Source organism: Mustela erminea, chromosome 14 (genome assembly GCF_009829155.1).
Source record: "Mustela erminea isolate mMusErm1 chromosome 14, mMusErm1.Pri, whole genome shotgun sequence".
Taxonomy (NCBI): Eukaryota; Metazoa; Chordata; class Mammalia; order Carnivora; family Mustelidae; genus Mustela; species Mustela erminea.
In genome coordinates this window covers 39,784,866-39,793,857 of record NC_045627.1, presented here as the reverse complement: position 1 = coordinate 39,793,857, position 8,992 = coordinate 39,784,866, and positions in this window count along the sequence as shown.

Below are 8,992 nucleotides of genomic sequence, written 5' to 3'. Positions count from 1 at the left end.
ACATGCATGGCTCTCTGTCTTGGGTGGAAATAAGTGGCCTAAGTACCACTTACATGCTGGCAGCAAGAACGGAAAGTGGCTTTCCAGAACAGCCAGGTGCCAGGAGATCTGCCTCCTCCATCATTTCTGAGGCGTGCCTGTCAAATTCAAGATTGAGTGTGCATGCCATTCTCTAGGAAAAGCTCTCTTAGAGAAAGCTCTCTATAGCTTCAGGGACAAGGGTGTGCCAAGTGTGCGGCCAGTGTGGTCAGAGCCTCCTATAAGGTTGGGCCGTTCTTCACTGTTAACAGCTTGGGGTGGTTCAAGCCAGAACATCAGAAGGCTCTCAAGGATGTCCTGGCCCAGGAAGCACTGTAGCCAGAAGCATGAAAACTCTAGAATTATTTTGTAGCTTGATGTTATCCCCCAGTGTGGCCTCGGGCAAGTTATTTAAACTTCTGTGACTCAGTCTTGTCAATTCTTAAAGGAGGCATTAATGCCTGCACTTATATCTCACACAAGATTCTTCAAGAGCTTCTCCCTGTTCTTCACGGGTCTATTTTCCCAGCCCCTCTTTCTCGAATGTCCCGTATACTTATATCACACTGACCTATTTAATGTTCATGAGCAGGATATCTTCTTCTTCTACTCCTCCACATTTTTATAAAAGCTACTTTTGTATGGGATATTCCCTTTCTCTGGAATACTTCTTCCCACCTAGTCCAACTGGCAAACTTCTCTTCATTCTCCAACACTCAGCGTAAACAACACCTCCTCTGTGAAGCCTTCCCTGGACATTCCTTGACTCCTCTGGCAGATGGATTGCCCCATAACACTTGGTGTTATATAACCACTCATATCACATTGTTTTCTTGTGAGTCTTCCCCATCAGACTGTGAGCTCCTTATGAGGAAAAACTCCTAGACCTGTGTCAGGCTGAGAGCAGTTGCTCAGTAAACATTTAGCGAATTAATGAATAAATCTTGAAAGAAAAAAGAATGTGGAAACATTTTTTAAAGGAAATTAAGCCTTCATTAATGTCTTCATTCATAAAAATAAATTATGCATATTATAAGATATTCAAGCAAGAGAAGTAGAGGTTTCTCCTAATCCACCCCACATTCAGGGACAACCCTATCAGCATTTGCTTTCAGACCTTTTACTCTATGTATACAACTTTTTTTCTCAAAACTAGGGTCATATTGTTTGGAACCTCTTTCTATTAATTATATCTTGAACACTGTTAAGAAGTGTCTTCTTTTTTTCATTATTATTCAAATATAAGTTGGAAGGACAAGTCTCAGTCTTTGTAAATGGGTCAAGGATAGAAACTTAAAGACAGAGTTTCTTTCTCCATTCACCCCTCTAGAAATCAAAAAAGTCCCTTATTCATTCGTTCCTTTGTTCTTTTTTTTTTTTTTTTTTTTTTTGCGTGGAGCCTGCTACAGGACTTGAACTCATGAAATAACCCTGAGATCAAGACCTGAGCTGAGATCAGGAATTGGACGCTTTAACTGACTGAGTCACCCAGGTGCCCCAAATCCTTTGTTATTTTCATTTTTTTTTTTAATTTTTAGGGAGGTTGGAGGGAGAGAATCCAAGCAGTGTCCATGCCCATCACAGAGTCCAACATGGGGCTCAATCCCACAACCCTCATGACCTGAGCCAAAATCAGGAGTCAGAGGCTTAACTAACCAAGCCAACCAATGCCCCAATTCCTTTGTTCTTTTTTTTTTTTTTTTTAAGATTCTATTTATTTATTTAACAGAGAGAGAGAGAGAGGACAAGCTGGGGAAGCAGCAGGCTGAGGGAGAGGGAGAAACAGGCTCCCCACTGAGCAGAGAGCCTGCTGTATGGGATCATGACCTGAGCCAAAGGCAGACGCTTAACTGACTGAGCCACCCAGGTGCCTGTCCTTTGTTCTTTAATTACAGAAGTAACATGCGTGCACTGTAACAAATTCGGACAACATAGAAATGTATAAATAAAAAAGTAAATGTTTTCCATATATGTATGTGTATAGGTGTATGCACAATTTTTAAAGAAGAAAAAGACTGTACTATAGGTGTTGCTTTTTTTCACTTAATAGCTCATGAACAACTTTCTATATCAATAAATATATATCAACCACATTCTTCCTGATGCTTGTGTAGTATTCCTTTGAATGACGTACCATGATTTAGATGTTTTCTAACCCTCTGTTGATACAATATATCCATTCCAAAAATACTTACGGAGTGCCAATAGGAAAAATTAAATATCAGGATGGAGCTCACTGGACAGGTTTATCCCAGGATGCTGAGGGAGCCCAGAGGAAACAGAGATGGGGAAGCCTATACCTGATGACACCAGCAGCACTGGGGATGGAATAGAAAGTGTGAATCTAAAAGGCCAGCTGCCCAGCACTCTCCCTCCCATCCAGGCCTTGCATCTCATTGGCTAGAACAAGACAGGATCCAGGACCCCCCAGAAGAAGCTTCCAGAACACGAGCTGAATGGAGCAAGCATAGTTTGCTTTAGATGAACAAATTGATTTTGCAGAAACAGGAAATTTCTCTCATACTTTAAGTCCTAAAATAGAAGAAACATGCTGGGATGCACAGGGACTTCGGGAATTTGGTTAATGTTGTGAAGCAAAGTTGACGTGCACTTTGAAACTCACAATCTCAACATGAGCTCTTCCTCATTTCTCAGAAAGGCTTTTACTGAAAATCAAGCAATGGCAACAATCAAGAAATGGTCACACAGTAACAGAATGGGGTAAGAGAACACTTCTGAGTATTGCTGGTCTCAGAGCTGTAGGAAATGGAACCTTTATGCTCCGTTGGGGAGACTACAAATCCAGCAGCCTAGAGAGCCATCTGTGGCCTGACCCAGCATTTCTCTTCAGCCTCGACTCCAGATTTTGTCCCTGACACCAGCCCTGGTGTTCCTTCCAACTCAGCACACCATCCCCTGAGGGTCTCTATACAGGCCTTCCTTGTCTGGAAAGCTCCTTCTGTCCCCATCTTCCTCCAGAGCCCCAGTCTCTCTGGTCTTCCTATTCATCCTTGAATTCTCAGCTTCAGGGAGGCTGTCTCTAAACCTCAAGTATGAATTAGTTTCCTCTGTCTACATTCTCTAACAACCCTGTTCCTTTTCTTCAAAGAGGTTACTGCAATCACCGTAATACATATCAATTCCTGTGATTATTGGCTGAATGATAATGCTCCTTTAGTGACACAGGATGAACCTCTGTCGGTTTGCTCATAGCTGAATTCCTAGGGTCTCATAGATGTCTGACACAAAATCATATCCAATAAATATTTGTTGAATAAAGGAATGCTTTTAGAGGGCAGTCTCTATCAAAATTGTAAATGGATACTGTGTGATTCAGCCTTCCTGCTGAAGGAATGTATCCTGTGGAAGTAGCAGGACTGCACTAAGACATAGGGGCAAGTGCCTCTGGGGATGCTTCATCTGTATTAGCAGAGGTTCAGACAATGCCTCATATGGTACATCATTCAGTGGAACACTACGTAACCATTCAAAGGAATGCCATATACACATATGTGTGTGTGTGTGTGTGTGTGTGTGTGTGTGTGTGTAGTAGCTCAGTATATAACTGAACTACTGATATGAAAAATGTCAAGGGAGGGATGAATCAGTACAGCTCAAAGGATTTTTAGGGCAATGAACCTATTCTGTATGATACAAAAATGACAGATATATGTCATTATGTATTTGTCGAAACCCATGGAATGTACAACATCAGGAATGACCCCTAACATAAACTCTGGGCTTTGGGTGATAATGGTGTTTCAACATAGGTTCATTGATAAAAAATTAAAAAAATATACTACTCTGGTGGGGAATGCTGATAGTGGGGAGACTGTGTGGGAATGGGTATAGGGAGTATATGGGAAATCTTTGTACCTTCCACTCAATTTTGCTGTGAGCTTAAAAATGTTTTTTTAGAAAGCCTCTTTTCTAAAAAGAATTCCTTGGGCCATATATGGAAGATTCCTACCTTTTCATTTACACATTTATGTTTCCTGAATTTGTTACACTGCACATATCTATTAACTACTTTATAATCAAGAAATACCAAAGATCAGGGATGCCTAGGTGGCTCAGTCGTTCAGTGGCTGCCTTCGGCTCAGGCCATGATCCCAGGGTTCTGGGATCGAGCCCCAATTTGGGATCCTGCTCGGCAGGGAGCTGCTTCTCCCTCTCCCACTCCCCCTGCTTGTGTTCCCTCTCCAGCTGTGTCTCTCTCTGTTAAATAAATAAATAAAATCTAAAAAAAAAAAAAGAAGTACTAAAGATCAAAAAGAAAGTAAGAGTAAATACTATGAGTCTAGGGGCGCCTGGGTGGCTCAGTGGGTTAAGCCGCTGCCTTCGGCTTGGGTCATGATCTCAGGGTCCTGGGATCGAGTCCCGCATCGGGCTCTCTGCTCAGCAGGGAGCCTGCTTCCTCCTCTCTCTCTCTCTGCCTGCCTCTCTGCCTACTTGTGATCTCTCTCTATCAAATAAATAAATAAAATCTTTAAAAAAAAATACTATGAGTCTATCTATCTATCTATCTATACACACACAGTCCATACTGTACAATTGCATACAGGCACAGTAACGAGCAGATGTGCAAACAGGCCCAGAACCCTCTAACCACCAATAACAGTATCCAAGCTTTTCCCTGAACATCTGCAGGGCCACGCATTTTCATTCAGTGGAGACATTGCAGAGGGAAAGGAAAGCTGTTCAACTCCAAGAGATTAGATCAAACCTGGCCTGGGAGAGCATGAACCTGGGATCCAGTGGTGGTCGGAATCTGCAAGACATCCAGGGAGGTGTCTTCTGAGCCTGGCACCCTGTTCTTTCAAGTGGGCCCAAATGAGGGTTGTCTTGTTTTTTCTCGCAATTATAACATTTACGTAGTTTTTTTTTTTTTTTAAAGATTTTATTTATTTATTTGACAGAGAGAAATCACAAGTAGACGGAGAGGCAGGCAGAGAGAGAGAGAGGGAAGCAGGCCCCCCGCTGAGAAGAGAGCCCGATGTGGGCCTCAATCCCAGGACTCTGAGATCACGACCCGAGCCGAAGGCAGCGGCCCAACCCACTGAGCCACCCAGGCGCCCCATTTACGTAGTTTTTAAAGATTTTTTTATTTGAGAGAGAGCAAGACAGAGAGAGAGCAGGGAGGGGGTGTAGGAGGGAGGAGCAGAGGGAAAGGGAGAGAGAATATCCCAAGCAAACTCAGAGCTAAGTTCAGAGCCCAACACAGGGCTCAATCTCACGACCCTGAGAGCATGACCTGAGCTGAAATCTAGAGTCAGATGTTTAACCAACTGAGCTACCCAGGTGCCCCAACATTTACATATTTTTATTGTAAAATTGAGAAAATTCAAAAAAGTACAAAGAAAAGAACCAATAACCTATAGTTCCACTATGACCATCTAGTTCCACTAGAGATAAAAACACTTTGGGGTAAATTCTTCTAAACTTAAAAATTTGGACATTTATAAACACATATGTATGTAAACCTAATTGATAAATTTCCCTATTTTCATTTCTTTTTATATGCCTTTGCACTGGAGCTCTCTTTCACTTTTCTAAAGAAACGTTTTATTTTGGAGTAATTTTAGATTTACAGAAAAGTTGCAAAGATAGTCGGGGGGTTCCTATATAACTTTCACCCAGCTTGCCCTAATATTAACACCTTACATATGCCAGAAGGTGGCCGATAATCAAAACTAAAAAAATTAACATCAGTATACTATGATGAATCTAAATTTAGACACTATTCAGATTTTACCAGTTTTTTCACATATGCCGTTTTTCTACTCCAGGATACCACACTGCATTGAGACATGTAAGTTTTCACAAATTTCACCTGCTTCTTAAGTTGCTACTTCAGGGAGCACTAACATGGGTTCAGAGTTCCTCCTTTATTTTTCTATCTCCTTGCTTTCAAGCCAAACATTGGCCTTTCTTATGTGCCTCTCCATAGACTGCCTTTGGGAACCCCATAGACGTGAGGTCTCCCTAAAGACTCCTTTGGTCAGACAAATTCTGCTCACTGCCCTTTCCCTGAGTAGGGTTATTGCAGCCGGGAGGCTTGCCTGTTAGGAGGCATCTCACCCAGGACTGGATTGGATCCTTTGGGTTCTGGCTTCCCGCATTGTGCATCTTCCCTATGACTTCCGTTGTAATTCCAACACTGTGACTTCCCTGAGTGTGGCACCTGGGAGCCTAAGCCTTTACCTGCTTTCTCACTCACACAATTCCTGTGTCGCTTTTAAATGCCTCCAAGAGTTCCTGGGAGGCTCAGTTGGTTAAGTGACTGCCTCTTGGTTTCTGCTCAAGTCATGATCTCCGGGTCATGAGATGGAAACCTTGCTGGGCTCCATGCTGCGGCCCTTCTATAAGGGAAGCTCCAGATGCCCTTATTATTGGCCAACTTTTGGGGGATAACTTTTATCTCTGGTACAGAAAGTTGGGCAAACCTCTTCAGTTCATCATTGTACATTATTTCATCATTTGTAAGGTGCCTTCTTTTATTTTATTTCCCCAATTCATCCCCCTACTGACTCACCCTTCTCCTTACTCCAAAAGGGGCCTCACTGTAATGCATTTAATACCTGTCCTTGGGAGGTTCCTGGATGGCACTATTAGTTAAACATCTGACTTTTGATTTGGGCTCAGGTCATGATGTCAGGGTCGTGGGATGCAGTCCCATGTTGGACTCCCCACTCAGTAGGGAGTTGGCTTCAGGATTCTCTCTTTCCCTCTGCCCTCCCTCCCTCTCTAAAATAAATAAATCTTAAAGAAAAAGAAAAGAAAGCTACAAATCAATATCTAACTCTTTTTTGATTTTATTTATTCATTTGAGAGAGAGCAGAAGCAGGGACAGGGCAGAGGGAGAAACAGACTCCCCATCGAGCAGGGAGCCCGATGCAGGGTTCGATCCCTGGACCTCTGTATCATGACCTGAGCCAAAGGCAGACCAATTGAGCCACCCGGGCACCCCTGTAACTCTTTTTTAAAAAAAGAAAATTGTTGTTAAAAAAAATATATGTTCTTGGGTTTGTAGGCATTCTTAAAAGATAACATAGTGTTCTTTTCTGGATAGGTGTGATGTTAGCCTACATAAATGGTATTATGCCATAAATTTTAGTGTATTTCTTCCTTACATGACATATGTTTTTAATATTGTTGTGTGGCTCTAAGTACATTTGGTTCATTACATCTGACTACTGCATAGTACTGTAAAATGGCCATCCATACACTTCACTTCATCCTTTCTCCAATGATGAACTCCTAGGTTGCCTCTTTACACATTCCTCTAACAAATATGCTTGCTTATGTTCCATTAGGGATGTGTCTGCAAGTTTTTTCCAGGGCACTATACCCAGGAGTAAGATTGCTGGCTCTTTGGGTATAGCATATTTAAATTCATGAAATAGAGTCAGATGGCTTCTAGAATGGTTCTACAAGTTTATACTACCCCCCTCCTGTGGTTGCCTTTTTCCCACATCCTTACCAACAACATATGAATTGTCTAACTTTTGCTACTCTAATGAACACAAAGTGATATCATGTTTTAATTGACATTGCTCAGAATGCTCCTAAGGTTGAGCATCTCTTCACACACCGGTGAGCCATTCTGATTTCTCTTCTGTGATTTCCTGATCTATCAGTTGTTCACTTCCCATTGGGTTTCTGGTCTTTCTCTTGTTGATCTGTGGGAGTTTCCTATACATTCCAGATAGTAATCCCGAGTCTGAGCAAACTTGATTCCTAAACACAGACTGCTCTAGAAATGGGCTTTTTCAATGGTTACACATATTCATTTCCTCTTTACTGTCCATTGATTTAAAAAAAACCCAACCGCCCTCTTATGGTGGAGCCATAGTTTCTGGCCTGTGAAGTCCACAGTCATGATAAGGGTCTGTGCAGAGGCGAGCCAGGGCTGACCTGGGCATACAAATAGAGGGGGGCATGATTTCAGGAGCTGCTGAAACTGTCTCATGACTGGGTAATACACAAAAAGAGAAAGGGGACAGAATTGGGGACAGCTGTTACCACTATCAACTTAATGGCCCCAAACATCACACGTGAGAGTTCTTAGTTCATGTGAAACTGAGCTGTTTTTTCTATAGTTTTTTTAAAAGATTTTATTTATTTATTTACTTGACAGACAGAGATCACAAGTAGGCAGAGAGGCAGGCCGAGAGAGGGGAGGAAGCAGGCTCTCTGCTGAGCAGGGAGCCCGATGCGGAACTCGATCCCATGACCCTGGAATCACGACCTGAGCCGAAGGCAGAGGCTTTAGCCCAGTGAGCCACCCAGGTGCCCCTTTTCTATAGTTTAAAGTTTCCATCTGCGATATTGGATGAGAAACAGGGTGAAGGGGGTAAAGCAAGCTGTGGTGATATAATCTGCTTTATTCATGATGACTACAACCTCTGTCTGGTTGAAGTGCGCCTTTGCTAGACCTAAAAGGCTCTCTTTCCTCAACAACCTGATACCAGCTTCTGTCACGAGCCCCGGCAGCTGCAGTAAGCTGTGGGCTCCCGTGTGTTATTTTTATCCTAAATACTCACAGGATCCCACTTGGTCACCAGTATGTGCGAAGAAGAGTCTGGGGACCTGAATGCTTCCATCTAGTTCACAGGGATGAATGCCACATGGGCAAGAAGAAGTGTTTTTAGTAAGTGGCCGTAAGGCTCTCGCGTGCCCTCAGAACAAGGGTCTTGAGTAAAAGTTGGATCGGAGAACTCAGCTGTGGCCAAGAAGCCTCAGCGGGCTTCCTATTCCTCTCTCTGAATCAGAGAGTTCATGACCCAACCAGCTGCATGGAGGAGGTCTGACCTTCTCAGAGAGGGTCATGATCCATACGGAGGTGGAAATAGAAGGGCAGAACTTGAGTCATTCATCCCCACCCAGCAACAGATCATTTCTCTCCCTGGGCTAAGCCAGCTGCCCTCAGACCTGGACTTCCCTCCCCTCCTCAGCACCACTGTCCGAATGA